General features: G+C 40.6%; 1 protein-coding gene across 6 annotated transcripts in view; it reads left to right on the plus strand.

Moving 5' to 3' along the window:
- DYNC1I1 (dynein cytoplasmic 1 intermediate chain 1) overlaps positions 1–18,151 on the plus strand; it is a 187,372-nt gene that overhangs the window by 119,570 nt on the left and 49,651 nt on the right. The window lies entirely within an intron of this gene.

Consider the following 18,151-nt stretch of genomic DNA (forward strand, 5'->3'; position numbering starts at 1 on the left):
TTGCCACTGCTTTTATGTGTGAAATGGCACAGCCTCTATTGACAGCAGTGTTCAGCTCACTGCCTCTATCTCCATCAAACTGTCCAAACTGTGGAACAGGGCTTGGGCCAAATTTCAAACCTCTTCATTAATATCCCTCTGTGGTAATTAAATACAGGACAGTGATATTCAAAAAGCCATATGGAAAAGTTTCAGCAAGTAAAACTTAACAATCAGAGATTAGTAAAACGCAGATAATTCTGTGGTAAAAATTGCTTCTCTTGGAAGGATATGTATTACCTGGCTAATTGTGTAAGCTAAGTGTCATTTTACATTTGAGAACCAAACATCTTTTTGAACTAAGTTTATGTTTGGACTTGGGTACATTATCAGATGTAACATAGTGGGAGGGAGTTGCTGGAATTGAAGTTGCTGCTTCAACCCGATTAAGTAACCTTTAATTCTGGGCATATTTTTCTAATTTGCTATACTGAAAAACAACTTCACAAGGAGTTTAGGCCTGCAAATATGCTATACAGATTTATATACATGAATATGTATGTATATGTGTGTGTGTGTGTGTGTGTCTATTACCTTTGAAAGAGGACTTGTGTTTTCCTGGGTATCATATTTGGCAGCCAATGCCAAATTGCCACTGACCTTTCAGACTGCTTAAGGTCTTAGCTCAGATCCCATGTTCAGATTCTTCTATGATACACATGCAGCTTAATGGTTTGAACAAAACTTCCAAGAGAAGATATAACATTTCTAGGAAGGATAATCCTTAAACTAGATTTATTTTGCAAGATAATGACCAGATTCAGGGTATCCCTCCTGTGCAGACAGAGGAAGATTGACTAAAGACATAACAATTTGTTCCATTAAAGTTCTGTCTAGATGCACTTAAACAAAAGAGGTATGATTTACTGCATTGAAAGCAATGAGACAGGCCACACTCTTCACTAGAAAAACACATGTAGGGCAAAGTAAGTGGTGGCCAGGGATTTGGCATGGTTGAGCTTCTGTCTAATCCTCACATTGCTGGATGTGCTCCCTTTTAGAACTGGAATCTTGAAACCTGTGAATTGAGAGACATATATGACACTGTGCTTGCACATGTATCCTGGATTCACTCTCTTTCAGCTAAAGAATATCAGTTCTGCCCATGGGAAATATTTATTTTCCTTTCAAACTGACCATAGATTATTTGCATTATAAATTCATTATGAGTTGGATCTGTCTTTGAACCATCATTATAGGGCTTTTGATGAGGAGTATCTTCTGCTTATCTTCAGATCAGATGGGGAAACCCACATGGGATTAAACGGGGAAGCAAAAAGTATGCAACTTGGTCTCTTGAACACAGGTTTTGTTGTAACTGACTCAGATGGAAAATAAGAAAAGAGTAATATCTTAGCTCATGCTCTGGATTTCAGTTCTATAGATCATCATGTTATTCTGTTAGTGGAAACTGTATAATTAGTAAACCCCATATAATTTATATTACCATTTTGCTAGAGAAACATTCCCTTATTCACTCCTGATTCTGTTATTTCTCTAGGCCTTCTGAGAGATAGGCCCAATTTTGTTTCATCAAATAAATGACTTTACAACAGTCCAGCCCAACAACTAGAGATGAACACACACCTTACTGTTATAGCTGGGTTGCCCAGAAAGGCCAAATCCAGTACTTTTTATAGCACTGTGGAAATTTGTTGGGGAAACACAGTGTATTTCTCCAATAGCCCTCTATTTTCCTTCCCAATGACTTTCTATAAAAAGTGGTCTCAATAAATCCTACAAGATGCTGACTAATATACCTTTTGCCTTTCAATTTTTGGGGCTCAGAGAGCAAGACACAAGGAAGTAGAAACTCATTTCAGGAGTGACTGTCTATGAGGTTTTGCGAGCCACTTCTGAGAAGCCAAATCAATAAATGGATTTATGAAGGCATTTCTGAGAAACTTCTAAGAAATTTCACTCAGGAGTTCTGCTAACATCAATAGAGATAGATCTGTGAGGCATTTCTGGACAGCTAAAGAGCTGGCTGGAGTTGCAGCAGGGAAAACTTCAGATACCAATTGTGCACATTTGGTAAATTCTTGAAGTTAGAACCCTTAATCTTTTCCTGTCTTTCCTGATATATTATCTAGATGTGTACCGTGGAATTTCTTTATGTTCTTTACCTCTTTCTGAGACTGTTTTTAATCTCAGATAGGAGAATGTGAAATGCTGAAAGTTGCCAGAACCAAGGGGCTTCAGCTAAAGTTCAGCCATGACAGACCATGATGTAAAAATCTACTGGCAATGATGTTTTTGCCTAACCCAGTCAGCAAAACATTTGATTTCACTCCTGAAATGTGAGGGGTGCTGTATTCTGTAAATATGAAATTCTTACCCAATTTAAAGTTAAGTTGTTGTCTCATTAATATAATTCAAGTAGTAGTAAATTTCATAGCTCTACAATGTGTCGTGTTACAAATACTGGATTCAATTTTAGTTAACACTCATTAAAGGAAAAGTTACAATTAGCCAAGTAGACATACTTATTAATTCACGTGTACTGCCATGCGCTCTATCAGATGCTTTCTAAAATAGTCCTGATGGCTTCTACTCTTACCTCCAGTGGAATTGGTTTTTTTCTTCTATGTGTTTTATTTTTGCCCTTCTTTGGGTTTTTATATTTCTGCTTTATGTGCTGACAGTATTTTAGCTGTGAGTCCCAGATTTTTTCCTCTGCAGCTCATCAAACATTTCTTTACCACAATGTTAGAAATAGGAAAACAGGGAAGAATGAGGGATTGGGCAATTTGTTCATTTGTTTTCCTATGCAAGCAAAATTTGCTGTCTCAGAAGCAAAACTGGAATGGGAGGATGATATCATTTGCCAAAGGAATGAATGCTCAGTGCTTTCCTTAGGTAGTGAGAAATAAATTGAGCATGCAGTTAATACTGCAGAGTGCAGACTGGGAATATCTTTGTAGGAAGAGTCAGGGATGTCCTCTACCCCCATGCTGGAGCATCACATACTCTTGGTGTGATCCAGAGCATTCCAAAGGCAAGACACATGCCTTTCAGAAGTACTTTACGAAACCATGCAGATGAGTCAACACTAGTTGGGTTGGTTTGGCAGTATCCAGAGATGGAATGAATTCCAGGAACAACATGGAAATCACATTGAGTCTCCCTTGGTTTAGTTGGGACAATTTTAAGCAGTGGTTCACATTGCTTCTCTCAGCTACTGCTGGTTTGTGTTTAGGTGGGGGTCACAAAAACAAAAGTAGTATCTCATTTATTGATGATCTGACTCCACATGTGCTCAATCCTATATTGATTTCTGCAATGCAGAGGGCTGGCCTTGTATGTGAACATTCCCTCCTGTACCATTGATTGATAGAATAGCACCAACCATGTTTCTCCATATTTGTGTCTTTTTCAGAAAGTGCTTTTATGTTCTTTATGTGTTTTTTCCTTGAACATACAAATAAAAATCTGCATTACCCATTAATTATGAGGATTATTTGTACTATTCATCATCTCTGCCCCTGATGTTGTTTCTGTTTCATGGTGGTCTGATCTAAGCTTTCTATATCAGAATGACCTGAAGAAGTATCTGAAACTTTGCAGCAACATATCTGGACAAGTGAGGCAAATGAGAACTCAGAGTTTGCAGTAGATGGGCTAGCAGATAATGGTCTGAGCTTTACACCCCTTCTTTCAGCAGGGCCTATTAGCATGTGTACAGCACTGCTCTTCTATCAGATCTCATAGCTTTTGGGTTAGAGCTGAACTGCAGAGACAGAAGTCACTAGGAAAAGAAATAATCTGTTTCCTAAGGGACTTGAGGGTATTACAAACCATTTCCTTTCTTCTGGAACTTAAGAGGGGTTATTAAAGTTGGTTGAGGTACCTGGATCTCAGCCTCAAACACCTATCATTTCAGGAGAGGAGGGGTGGACAAGGAAGACAGCTAAAGATAATAGTTTTGTGCAAATAAACCAAATTGAATGTTACTTTCTGATTTGGAGGACTCTGCACTGTTACTGGGAAGTAAAGAATTCTGTTTTACTACACACAATCTAATCATAACAGAAACAAAATATTACTGCATTGATGGTCTTTTGATTTATTGTGGATTAGTTCCTGATCTTCTAATTTCCTCTTTGTCAGCTATGTCTTTTCCAAATGTCCGAAAAGGGCAGTGAGAAGTACAGATCTGACACTTAGAAGCAACTACAGTCAGTGTCTTTTTAAAGCAGGAGAGCACATATGAAATAGCTTTTATTTGAGGAAGCAGTAACCATTTAAGAGTTCTTTCAAGGAGTCAGATCAACTTTTAGTATAATCACAAAAATATTTCAGCAGTATATCATTTTCAATAGCTGCAGCTATTTCTGTCCTTTTCCTAAAATGATATGCAGTCAGATTTACTTGGTTAGTTCCATCTTTTTACTAAACTGTCAGGTTTTTTGTGGGAAAGGGGATTTGTGTTTTCTATTTTAATTTCAAGAAAAGATGTCCATGCTTGGAAAATATTGGTGGATTGGGTACAGAAATCAGCTACTCAGCTGCACCACAAAATGTTTCATTCTCCCCTAGCTTTTTTGTAGTGGCTTCCATACACTGCCATTAAGTTATGTGTTTGACCACTCTTCATTGCTTATCCTGGTGTGGTCTTTCCCTTTTCAACTAAATAGATGGAGTCATAAATGCATATCTTAGAATTAGATGCATTGAGGGAAGTGAAAGGCTATATTTAGTGGCTGATATTGGCCAGAGTTGCCTTATTTTTTTCCTGATCTGGTTTCTTTGTTGTTGTCTGCTCTTTCAAAATCAACATAAATTCCTTCAGATGTGCCTTTTGCTCCAGCAGCCTGCCTTCTAAAGGTGCTGGGTGCCCAAATCCACAAGACTTGTGTGTGGAACAGGCTGAGGTAAAAGCCTGAATGACTAATATCCTCCTTTTCCTCTTGTCCTTGACTTTCCTTCTCTGCAGCAGCCAGACTAGAGCTCAGTCCCTCCAGAGCTTCTAAAGAAAAGAAATACTACAAGAAATTTAGGAAAGTCCAGAAAGTATGGTTGGAACACTTAAAAAATGAAGAAAATTTTCTCTTCTAGTTATATTGGTGCTTTTCCACAAAAACTTCCTCACCTTGTAAGCACTAAGTTTCAAGCAAAGATTCAGGTCTTCAGAGACGTACAAGAAATGAAAGACCCGGAACTCTCTCTAAGCTTCACAAACTTTCCCAAGTAAAATCAATCCAAAAATCCAGCATGTCCAATTCCAAAGCTGACTTACCTAATTCCTCAGTTTCTTGTGAGAGAGGGTACCTGTGATCAGTCTTTAAAGGGCTGCAAATGTCAAAGAAGACATATGGTTCTGAGCTGACTGCAAATTTTCCCAAAAAAACCACAAATCCCTTCTTTGGAAGAGAAAGTTTTTTCCAGCCTGACTTTCCCCATGACCCTATGATCCTAAACATGAATCAGATTCCTCCTTTTTTCATAGTAGTTCACTGGTAATTGGGCCTCTGACTGTCTGCCTGTGAAGATACTGAGACAGCTGTCACAGTGGGAATACCTCAGCACCCAGGCTCCCAAATTCGTTGCTGACTTTTATAACACAGACCCAAATGTTGCCAATCATACCAAGGGGGGGCTTCTTCAGAGATAAAGGTGCTATTTTCTCTTCATTTCAGTTTTGTTTCCTGCTGTGCATCATCGGTAGGATGATCTTGGTGGAGCTGTGTAAGCTCTGCCTTTTCTTTGGGACGCTGTTGCTCATACATTTGTGCCTGAATGGTTATCTGCACACTGTAATAATTAATGCAGATGCATAGTTGTGCCATTTTGAATTACATTTTGGGGGAAGTTCTAACTATAGGACCGGGGGAGAAGAAGAGTTTCAGCTACAGCTTGTGATAGAAGGACATACTTACTCTGTTCCTGTTTCAAAACTTCTGTCCTCTGCCATGTTTCTGTTTGGAATGTGGAAATACAGAGCACAGTTTGTGCCATGAAAATGTCAGTAAGCAAGAGCCCACATCTTGTCTCTTAGGCTTTGGTTTTGGATTCTTCCCTCTGTCCTCAGCTGATACCACTTGTGGTTTTTTGCTCCTCCCATTGGAGGCTACACCTCTTCTAGCCTTTGTTGATTAGAAATATCTATAATTTGGCCTAAGATTAGTGCCCCAATACTTGTGAGGAGATTGTGTGTGAGTCAGCAGAAGTTAACTCACACATCTGAAGGCTAAGTGTAGTACTTGGAAATTATTTTAATGTCTTAGGTGAGAGAAGAGACCTGCATGCGGCAGATTTGTAGAGGGGAACAAAGAGGACCCCATGGTCTCCTGTCTCCTGTCAAATCATTTAAATTGGGGGAGGACAGAAAAGGCACTGAAAATGTGAAAATGTATATTCTGGCTCAGGTGCCACAATGTCTTAGCCAGTCCCAAAATCACCAGTCCTGCTTTACTGCTGAAGTGCCACAGCTGTTAGCATGGAATCCACTAACACCTGCACTTCAAAACCAAGTATGCCATGTTTTCTACATAGCCCTTCACCTTTCAGTCCTAAAATCTCTTAAACCTGATTAATTTCCACAAAACTCAAATCATTATATTTTTTATCAAGAGTGGGAGAAGGAAACCTTCTTCCAGGCAAGGTCAGAGAGCAAACAAACATCATTATTTAGACTGAAGGGGTGTCACGAAGTTGCATACCTTCCCTTGGGTTTTAACTGTATCTTTACAAACCCTTTGTAAGTTGATTTTTCCAGGATGACTTGGATCTCTTGCTGCCTTGTACAGAACCCTGAAGGGTGACACACCCAACAAGCCAATTTGTATAACAAAATAATTGTAGCCATGTCAGTCAGTGAAATGACTGCTATTACAAAAGGTGGGTGTAGTTCCCCTATTAGTAGTTAACATTCTGAATTATTTGAGAACTGTGTTTATACATACAAAATCTGCTAGCAACAGAATGCTCCTTTGCTTAGAGCAAGGCTTAACACAGATCATCTTCCTCATTTGAAACTGAGATTTCAATTATGAATCAAATAATTAGGAAGTGACAATTTTGCTTGTCTTGGATAGAAAATTTCAGGCAGTTCTCACATCTAAGCCTTTTTTGGAGGGGGTAGGTGTCATACACTTAAATGATACACTGTCACTACTAGCAATAGCATTGTGCTCTTTGCAAGTGTGAAAATAGGGATTTGTAATGAACCTGTACTTAAAGATGCTGTTTCTCTTCCTTAAGTTCCATAGTCTTCCTTTCAGACCAAATATAAAGAATATGTTGGCTACTTGATACAGTGAGCATTCAATTTTTTTTTAAGTTTCCTTATTTCACTGATAACTTGAATATCTTTCTGAATTACTGGCATCTAATATGCAATTCAGAGAAAGCCTAACTTTTGACTCTGCTGAGTTAGACATGCAATATTTTTAAACTTTAGCTAGCTAAGGGAAAAAAAAACTCTGTAAAAAAACTCTGTAAAAAACTATATTTCATAGGAGAAAATTATAGTGATATTGATGGTTTGCCAAAACCTCAAGCAGTGACAAAATCCACAGTGTCCTGAAAGAGATGCCTTTGCAAAACCATCCCTTTGCAGATGGCTTAGATTATTGATACTTACAAACACATGACATTATTCGTTCAACTTTGAAAATCTCTGTTGATAAAAAAATGCAGATTTGTCACACTATCCCAAAATTGCAGAGAAAAAAATATCACCCAATGCTGCAATTGTTCCTGGGATTGTTTTATGTTTTAGCAGTTGTTGATTTGGTTACATTTCGACATAACCTAGTGTAAAAAGGAAGGAAGAGAAAAAAGAACCCAATTTTCCTTTGCTGATATGAACACTACATTTTAAATATTTTTTGTGTATTTGAAACTCCCATTGCTAAAAGGGTTTTAGGTGAACAAGAAGTGCAGGATCAGATGTGAAATCAATAAGTCACTGAGATCCTTGCACCGAATTTTTTTCCATAAAGGATGTAAAATACCATGCAATTCCCTAGCTGCACTGCAAATGATGGATAAACAGCCATAGGCATGACTTTTCTGTTTGGGTTATGTAACTGTTCTCAGTGCAAACTACTTGCAATGAAGAGTACATTTGGTCCAAATTCAAGAAAATTATTTCAGTTCATGATTTTTGTCTCTGTGGGAGCTCTATGTGAGGAGTGAAGCCTCTTTTTGTGTTACCTGGCACAAAATATAAAACAGTTACTCTTCTAAATTGCTGTAAAAGGCCCCAGAAACCAAGGAATCCATCATTACAGCCCAGGATACAACTGACCACTGCCTTAAGTCTAAAATCAACAGTTTTCCGCCCTCTGCCCCCATGGCTGAATGACTGACAAGTACTTCCTTAGAAAGAACTTTTGTATGTGGAAAACATTGATTTAATGATGGTTAGCACTCCTGGCTTCTCACAAAGGGAAAGGAGAAGCACGTGCCACGTGGCTGAGATACTGATATTATCCTTGGAAGATGTTTCCCATGGGGCAAAGAGAAAGAAAAGTTAAAGTACATTTATTTCAGCATAAAATGACAAGCAAATGTCCTAAATAGAAGAAGCAATATGCTTTTAACAATTTGTCATATTGGAGAGATCAGAGTGTTTTCATAATCGCTATGACAAAATGTGCCAGAGTGTGTTAGGACCTGTGATTAATTAATTTGATTGCTCTTATAACACTGTTCGGTTTTTTTGTAGTTAAGAAAAATATCAATCCCACTTCAGTTCTATATTGTTCTTGAACATATACTAAATCACCAGTCATTTCATGGAGAAAAAAACATGCTTAACATTTGCTATCTCATGTTTGCATCTATCGGTCTATTAAATAAATTTACTAAGCCAAATTTGGATTGGAGTTGTGCAGAACTACTAACATGAGTTTTCTGGGATAAATCCATTCTTCCTGGCAGGATAAGGATGCATTGTGAAACGTCCCATCACTGTTGTGAGTGAATGACCCAGGGGTGCTGGTTTTTGAGCAAGAAGTCGTCCTCTGATACTCCAGAGTCAGCAATCGTAGATGGTGTAACTATGGTGTAACTATGCTGATTTAGTGTTACTAAGGCTTCACCCTGAGACTGGAGAACACTTACCTCAACCCTTCCTCCTCTACAAGACTACTTATGGAAAAAAATTGTGGAAACCAAGGAGCATAGCCTTGCAGGTGACAAAAGCAGGATGTGAAATTTAAGAAAACTAAGGTTTTCTTGGAGAAAGAGGAATTAAAAATTGTCTATAATGGGTTTCATTTATTCCTCTGTGATCTTAGCTGCTTCCTAATGCTCTATGGGTGCAGAATCAGACTACTGATACTAGAATGAGAGTGTAAATTACAGTCATTTACTGTAGGAGAAATGAACAGTGTGAAAATAATTAATGTTTCCACCCTCATTCTTAAATCCAGACTTGCCTGTGGTATCTTCTGTGTTTCCACTAGATAGCTGTTTATTTGTGCCTCTAAGTCTCTCAATCTCCACATCTACGTGCAATGTTAAATTAATTTTCAATTATTTTCAGTTATTTCCAGTTACACAGTGACACTGCTTATAAAAGGTACATCAGTGAAGTGATGGATTTGGGCAAATATAAAAGTCTATTAGTCTTAATATGACTGACATCATCTTCCTGGACTCATGCAGAGAATTTCACCTTGTCTTGCACAACACCCTTGTCTCTGAACTGGAGAGACATGGATTTGATGGATGGAACACTTGGTGAACAAGGAATTGGCTGGATGGTTGCACTCAAAGAGTTGTGGTCAATGGCCCAGTGTCCAAGGGGTGACCAGGGACAAATGGTGTCTCAGGTGTCAGGGTTGGGACCAGCGCTGTTTAACATCTTTTCAGACACATGGACAGTGGGACTGAAGCACCCTCAGTGTGTTCACTGACCTCACCAGGCTGTGTGGCTCAGCTGGCACACTGGAGGGAAGGGATGCCATCCAGAGGGACTTCCATGGCCTTGAGAGGTTGGTCATGAGAGTCTCATGAGGTTCAACAAGGCCAAGTGCAAGGTCCTGCACCTGGGGAGAGGCAATAAGCACAAATACAGGCTGGACTGAGAAGGGATTGAGAGCAATCCTGTGGGAAAGGACTTGGGGGTGTTGGTTGATGAGAAACTCAACACGAGCTGATGATGGGGTCTCCATCCATGGAGACAGTCAAACCCCAGCCACACACAGCTAACAACAATCTGCTCCAGCTGACCCTGCTCTGACCAAGGGCTTGGACTAGACAATCTCTAGATGCGCCTCCCAACACTGGTAATTCAGTGAGTCTGTCTCTGACAGCTCATACTTGTTTTCCCTTCCCTGTTTGATATTGATGTGGAAGAGTGCTAGGTTGAGACTGTCTCTAAGTCTATGGAGTCTTCCCAGGACCATCTGAACATGAGGGCATCCTTCTTTCCTCACAGAATGAAGGTCATTTGCTTTCAGAAGGCCTGAATTTAAAAATTGCTTGTTTAGGAAAGCACTTACCAATTTGCTTGGCTGTAAGCAGGCTTTTGAGTCATTAAAATAATGGAGAACTTAGAAGAATTAATTACAATTAAGTTCATGGACTTCTGAGAAAAGATGGACTTACTAAGTTCTTTGTTCATCTGGGACTTTAAAGTGTTCTTGGTTCAATATGTTTGATCTTCTGACTGTGCTTTGGTTCTCATGGCCTTTGCATTTCTTGTGGGGGTTTGGACTCAGTGCTACACTTGAGAACTATCTGTGACTCTTACAAGCAGCTGTGACTACTACACCCAACTTCACAGGCTGAGTTGTAGATAATTGTTCTTGCAGCATCTGTACTGGTTTCTAATTCATCTGTGGCTTCACTTAGTTTGGTTGATCAGATGCATTGGTTTGAGGAACTGCTGCCATAGAAACCACAAAACCATCCCCAGAGCATGAGAATAACTTGTGTTTCTATTCCTGTTCTCCACATCTGGAATTTGTGACCTCTGTGGGCTCTCTAAAGTCTGACTCTGGTATTTCCAGGACTTGCCATCAAGTGATTATCTGTTGTGCTTTCACTGTGATGAGGAGAGTCCAGGACACCAAAATGCCAGCCTAAGCTCAGTCTCTGGGGGATCTCTTCTGCTTCTGCATAGTGTTAGATGGGAACACCTCTGGACAGGGACTCTTAAACCTCACTCCTGAGGCCTGGTCCTGCTTCCAGCAGGAAGGAGATTCTGCCTGGACAAATGTGCACCATTACGAAGCTTAAGTGTTTAGACAAATGGCTGGGGTACTTTATGAGCATGGGGCTGACTGCCAAGATTGCATCTATGTTCTATATCAGATGATATCCAAGAGATAATATGCAGAAGTAACTCAGGAAGAGTTACCAAAATTCCTGGATTTGTCCCTCACAGCCAGGTTCCCCAGGTAATTGCTATATAGAAGTGGCTTCACCTTCAGAGATGTTTTAGGACTTGGCTAACTGCAACACTTACAGAAGGCTTTGGTTTGCATGATGTTTTGAGTATGCACCTTTCTAAATCTGATTTCATTTGCAGTGCTTAAAATAATATGCTTATCTGGCATTTCTAACCATTGCACCAAGTAAGTTTTTCAGGTAATGCTATTATTTGCTCAATTCTAGAGGCCTTCATCAGACTGAGATGTTTTAGTAGGGATTTTGTTACAAGCCCATCATAATAAAGTAGTCTCTGTGCCACAAAACTTGCAGCTGTGGTTAGCAGCGGCGGCCGGCAGTGACACCGTGACCCTACATGTATAGCAGCTCTGGTCCAGAAGCCTTTGGCTAATGCTGAGCTGAAAGCAGCCAAAGCATGAGCCCTGCTGCCTGCAAGCTGCATGCCAGACTGCCAAGCTGACACTCACCATCTGCTCCAAATTGTGGCCAGCCTGTGGAATGAGCGGGGATGGCAGAAGGTCTCTGTGCTCCACCCAGAGACACATGCCCTCAGGCTCCAGGCCTGTGAGGGTGGTGAAGACCCATCACTTCAAACTTGTCAATAATTCAATCAAAACTTTTAAGAGTGCTTGTGAATAACTGTAGAGTATCATGACCTAAATAAAGTAGATAAACCAAGGAAGTGTTTGCTTCTCCAGCATGCAAGCACACAGACATTAATTGTTTGACCCTGAGATCTGATAAACAGCCAGGTCCTAACCAGAAAAAACAAACATATTTGGGTACTTAGCATCTAAGAAGCTGGGGGGAAATAAAACTTTATTTTGTTGCTATGAAATTACTCCTTATTTCTCCAGGCTTTAATCATCTCATCATCAGTCTAACAAAGACAGTATGATGCTCAGCAAAGACGGTATTCTCACTGCATGTGTGTGGAGTAATTCAGGGTTACTGAATTGACTCCTTACTGCAGTCATGGATAGAGGCACACAGGATCTCCCCATATTAAATTTGAGAAGTGTCAGGATTATCTGCATTTGCAATACAGCAAGCAGTTTTGCTGTTTTTCCAAGTCACCATGACCCTGCTGAATTAATAATAACAGCAAATGCACTTTGCAGAAGGGCTGAAGTGTAGATTCCCATTTGCAAAGGCAGCTTGTGAACTTTTCTCCTGATTATTTTGCTCCTGTAGTTACATGGGCTGAACCTGCAGTTACAGAGATGAAAGCAGAAAGCTCCAGCTTTCTGCTCTATTTAAAATGAAGTCATAAGGCTGGATATTGCCTTTCTGCAGACTTGGGCAGAGTGTCTCATTCTACTGCAATACTCACATGTCAGCACTGAGGTTAGATGCCAGAGCTACCTACCCTGTAAACTCAGCTAAGAAAGGCTGCATTTCCTGACATACTCTTTTCCTTATTTTTAAGGACTTAGTACTTTTTCAATAAAAATAAATTTAATTTGTGGCTACATTTCAGCTCCATTGGTTTGATGGTATAAGTGGAGCAATACCAGCTTTGGATTTAGAGCAGTCGTGTGGCTGAGTCTCTCTGAACAGCTTTCATGTGGTCTGGTGAGACATTCTTAGAATCCCCAAACATTTTTGAAGATCCTAAACTGGAGACATTCACAATTCTTCCCTCCCTTTCTACCATTAATCCTTCATGTTTTAACAAGCACTGAAGTTAATACAGCCTACACTCTTTCCTGTCACACTGGGCCCCCTCCCTCCTTTCTTTCTCTTGAATAAAGCAATCTGTTCTTTCCCGTCCATACTCTTGTAAATCAAAGGGGTAGATGTCGACACACACCATAACCAAGTATAAACTTCCTTTTTTTAATTAAACAGAGTTCTGACATTTGGTTTGAAGAAGTGTTTGTTGGCTTTTATTTATTTATTTTTTAATATGTGAAGGATGTCAACTGCTTTTATTTTATTTTTAGTAGAGACGAATCTTGTATGGTACCGCAAATAATCTCCAGCACAAAATCTTTCAGATGTTGTTTCATAGTTTAATAGGAAGACAGTTGGAGAGGAGCAGAAGTCTTGGAATTTGAAGCTTTTAGAATTAAGAGGTTACCTCTTTGGTACAGGTTTTTGTACGCATAAATCATATTTTAACTTCCTTTTCAAATTTAATTTCAAAACCAGCTGTAATTCTGTTGCTATTCTCTCTGCTGTTTTCTTATTACTACTAATTATACTTAGACAGTTATATGAAACACAGAAATATCCAAACTCACAATAGCAGGTACTAAAAACAAACAGGACTCTTGGAAGGAGCACAGACTCTATTTCAGTGTATAATACCAGGTATCTCAGTAGCCAAAGCAAAGTCACCTAAAGTTGCTTCTTTCAAGATATCTCACACCTTTTGTGATGGAAAACCAGAGAAATGTCCCTAAATCAGAGAAAGTGCTCAGATCTGATACTGCTACTTTCCATGATTATTCTCAGTCCATGACTGGTCACGAAAAAATGGCTTTATTTAATAATTCAGTTTCTGTTTTATTTCTAGATGATGGTTTTAATCCACATTTGCAGTTGAACTATATCATCCCTATGACATAGGGGACCAGATATAGCAATGTGTGTATAGCAATGGAGGAATGAAAAGGTCTCCTGACTGCCTGGTCAGAAGAAGGTTGGGCAGCTCTCAGAGAGATTGTGAGTGCTTAGACTCTGTAAATGCTGCTCTTGATGAGCAGGACTGAGAACAAAACGTTATGAGTAAGTTGCTTGTGTACTTCTGGCCTTCCTCTCTATTTATTTGTTCCTCAGGAGTGCAGACATACGTGATCAGTGATTCAGTCCCTGTTCTTCAGTTCCTATGGATGAAGGATTCTGAGTACGGCACCTTTTCATGATTTTAGCTAAGGAGCACTACCACAGCTTTGTCCCTCCACTCTCAGTCCCTCAAGCACAGAAAAGGATCTGCCACTTCAGCAAGAGGCCCAACTGTGTCCTGGGGTGCATCAGGCACAGAATCACCAGCCAGGCAAGGGAGGGGATTGTCCTGCTTTGCTCTGGGATGGCCTCACCTTGAATAATGTGTGAACATTTTGGGTGTCACAATATAAAAAAGACATTAAGCTGTTAGAGAGTGCCCAAAGGAAGACCATGAGGATGCTGAAGGGTGTGAAGGGGAAGCCATATGAGGAGCAGCTGAGGTCATGTGGCAGTCACAACTTCCTAATGAGGGGTAGAGGAGGGACAGGTACTGATCTCTTCTCTGTGATAACCAGTGACAGAACTCAAGGAAAAGGCATGAAACTGCATCAGGAGGAATTTATGTTGGATATCGGGAGAAGGTTTTTCACTCAGAAGGCAGTTCAGCACTGGAACAAGCTTCCCCAGGAAAATCTTACAGCACCAAGCCTGACAGAGTTCAAGAAGTGTTTGGACAAGGCTCTCAGCACATAGGCAGTCTTAATGGGTCCTGTGCAGGAGTTGGACTCGATGATCCTGATGGTTCACTTCCAGCTCCGCATATTCTATGATTCTATGAACTCAGCTGCAGTTGATTTCATTGCCTGCAGTTGTCTGTGTCACAGTGACCCACAGCAGCATGCCACTGATGGTAGTGCTTTTTCACATGCATGTGCTCAGCTAGAAAATCCACCCAGGAGCTTCCTGAGAGCCTGCTGCAATATAACCTGGTCTTCTGGAGCCTAGAAATCCCTGTGAACTCCTCGGATTGCTTCTTCCCACTGACAAAGTATTGTTTTGAGCTACATCTGGTGTCAGGCGTAGGCATATGGCACCAGTATGGCAATGCTGGCTCCGGGGGTGGTTTCCTGCAGAAGAGGTCTGGCTGAAGGCAGTAGTCACTGCCTATGGAGAGTTATTATTATTTAGCACCCATGCCTTTGTGAACTTGTTTGACTGGTGGCTGGGCAGAGTGCCATCAGAGCGTATGGACATGAGCAGAGACAGCTGAGTCTCCAGGGCCTTGCACACATCACATGTGGGTACTGAGGTCAGGCTTCTCAACAGGGAGAAGCTAAATGTCTGCCTGTCCCAAGCACGTGTACCTGTGGTTGACGGGATATGCCATAATTAATCCAAATCTGGGCTGTATTAAGCTTCTAAAATAAAAAACAGCTTTGCCAGCCACTTGAAGAGGGCTGGGGGCCTGTTTGGATCAGTGCTTTAGTGGGGAAGGAAAGAGGGAAGGAGCAGGGAGGCAGAGCAGGACTGATGAACAAAAGGGTATCATGTGGAGCTGTGCTCCACAGTACTCCTCCCCATGGGCTGAGATGACCTGACCCTACACCAAGGCAGGGGGCAAAGAGTGCTGCCTTCCTCCCCACAACTGCAGCCCTCTCCAAGGCCTGGGCAGCACTTCTGTTTGTGAGGCCCAGCCCTCTCTTTGCTGTAACAAATGAACATCTCATGATTTGTTTCTTAATTATGTTTTCAGTGCAGTACTTGCAGCAGCTGGGAGGAGAAGCTTTAGCATTTGAGAACCAGGATTGCCTGTTTGCCGGGCAAAATCCCCAGGTTTAGCAGCCTGAGCTCTCTCTTATGCTTGGGCAATGCTCCCACATGGAACTAACTCAGGTTTCCCCCTCTGGCCCTTGGAGGCAGGGCATGCACAGGGGAAGAGGCAGCAGCACCAGTATCGTGGCCCCACTGAGAGTACAACATCTGAGTGGAATATCATAAGGCCAGAAGCACCAGAAATACTTTAGTAAGGGCATTGAGAAAGCTAAGGAAAGACAGAAAAAGCAAAACCCAGTAGGCTGTATTTGCACAGAGGGAGAAAACACCTGAGCACTAGGCTGAAATAAATAACTGAAGTGATTCAGTGCACAGTGCAATTCAGAGGAATGCAGATGACCAGACACTCCGATTTTGCCTGTCTCTTGTGGGTCCCAACAGTTGCTCAGACTGATGCTTTGTGGCACCCATAAAAAGATAATGCTGGGAATCTCCTGGCCTTAAATGCTGCTTCTCTGCTGTGAACACTAAACTCCCTGTGGAATTCTTTCTGACATGATTCCTTCTACATTTATTTACGTGCTGTTGTCATATACTGTGAAACTAGCTGCTTCTGTCCTCTGCAACAGGTAACTAAGCACCTACAGTATAAAATGTCCCTAACTGAAAAACTGGGAAGCTCTACCAATTGCTATTGGAAAGTGCCATGAGATTTCCCTAGAAGGGTGTGGCAGGAGTGCAACCAAGGATATGCTGTTATTTTAAAAACCTGACCATGTGCTGGTTCCTCCCCCTTTGAAGTCGGTGGCAAAGCTGTTTCAGAGGAGCAAGACTACTTGAACAGGCAAACAAGAGGCAGCCTGGGGGCAGAAGAGGCTTACAGGGAATGGTTTCTGCTGCTGTCCTTGAGCACAGAGCTGTTCAGACAGACTGGAGACCTGTCAGCCACTCTCTCCCATTAAGACTAAGAAATGAATGCTTTTCAAGTTGTTAAATGAATGGGCTTAATCTTACAGCCCTTACTCATCTGAGTACTGCCATTAATTTTAAGACAATAATCACTGTATTAAGTGCTATGGAATGGAGTCCTTAAATTGTAAAATTCTAATATTTGACAGAATTTTTTATTGGATAGAAAAATAATACTGACATAATTAAAAAGATGTGAACATTTCACCTTTTGAAGACTGCAAGCTGCTTTGGAGGGAGATGTAAAACTAGAAGCAGTGCAGAGAGCTCAAGTCCGTGTCATGTCTGTAGGTTATTTTTGAACTTTATGAAAAACACACTTTAGCAGTTTATATCCTGACCATTCAACTGTATTCTGGCATTCTAAATGCAAAAACATGCTAACCATGAAAGCAGAACTTTCAAAAATACACTGTCCACTTGGCTTCTTTGCCCTCCTTCAGAGTCTCACAAGTTTGTTTGGGACAAACTTGGGAACTTTGTTGTGGAATGGCTGTTTGAATTGGGGTTTCTTAAAATACATGTGGAGCCTTGTAGCTGCTGTGGGGTGTACCCAGTGGTGGAGCTGTACTATTTTTAAATCATCTGGCTATTTCCCTTCATGTAAGAATATCTGTCAGCTTAGTTATAAGGAATGAGAGGGGTTGATTAAAACAACTCACGAAGCCATTAAACAAAGAGATAAAATGTAGAACATGTGCTGTAGGGTCGTTTTAATTATAGTGTGGGGGAAATCTGTGGAAACTGGATGGCAGCTGCAGTGTAGCTGAGTCTTAATCCCTCTTAACAGTACCAACATCCTGTTCCTTAGGGGTGGAGTTTCTTTTCTGTAAAGCTAGGTCCTTTGGAAATGGTGTTTGGAAGCTACCTCTCACGGTGATGACTGACCAAAATGGAATTGCTCTGCTCAAGCACTTAGATACAGACTAAAATAGGGACTTTTTACAGACTAAAATAGGCATTTATGTACACTAATTGTCTAGTCCTTAGGTGCTAGACCATATAACAAAAGAGAAATGTATGCAGAAGCGTTAGTCAAGAGGGGAAAGTATAAAGATGTCAAGTGAAAAGCCAGGACTATCCAGAGAAAGTGGGGAAGAAAAAAGGTAATTGCAGCTTTTTTCATTGTCTTGATTATCTTATCAGGTCAAAAAACCCCGGTAATGAATATACTGCTGTATGCTGTAAGTGTGTCTATTAAGTTCCCTTAGCATATAATCTGGCTTTAAACAATTTATATCAGGCAGCCACATTAATTCAGTAAAAACTGTTTAAACTTCCCGTTTTACTTTATTCTTAATAACCAAGTTATAGGCATCAAGAGTTAGCATAATTAATTCTAGCCTTA

The sequence above is a fragment of the Melospiza melodia genome, chromosome 1 (genome assembly GCF_035770615.1).
Source record: "Melospiza melodia melodia isolate bMelMel2 chromosome 1, bMelMel2.pri, whole genome shotgun sequence".
In the NCBI taxonomy this organism is placed as follows: domain Eukaryota; kingdom Metazoa; phylum Chordata; class Aves; order Passeriformes; family Passerellidae; genus Melospiza; species Melospiza melodia.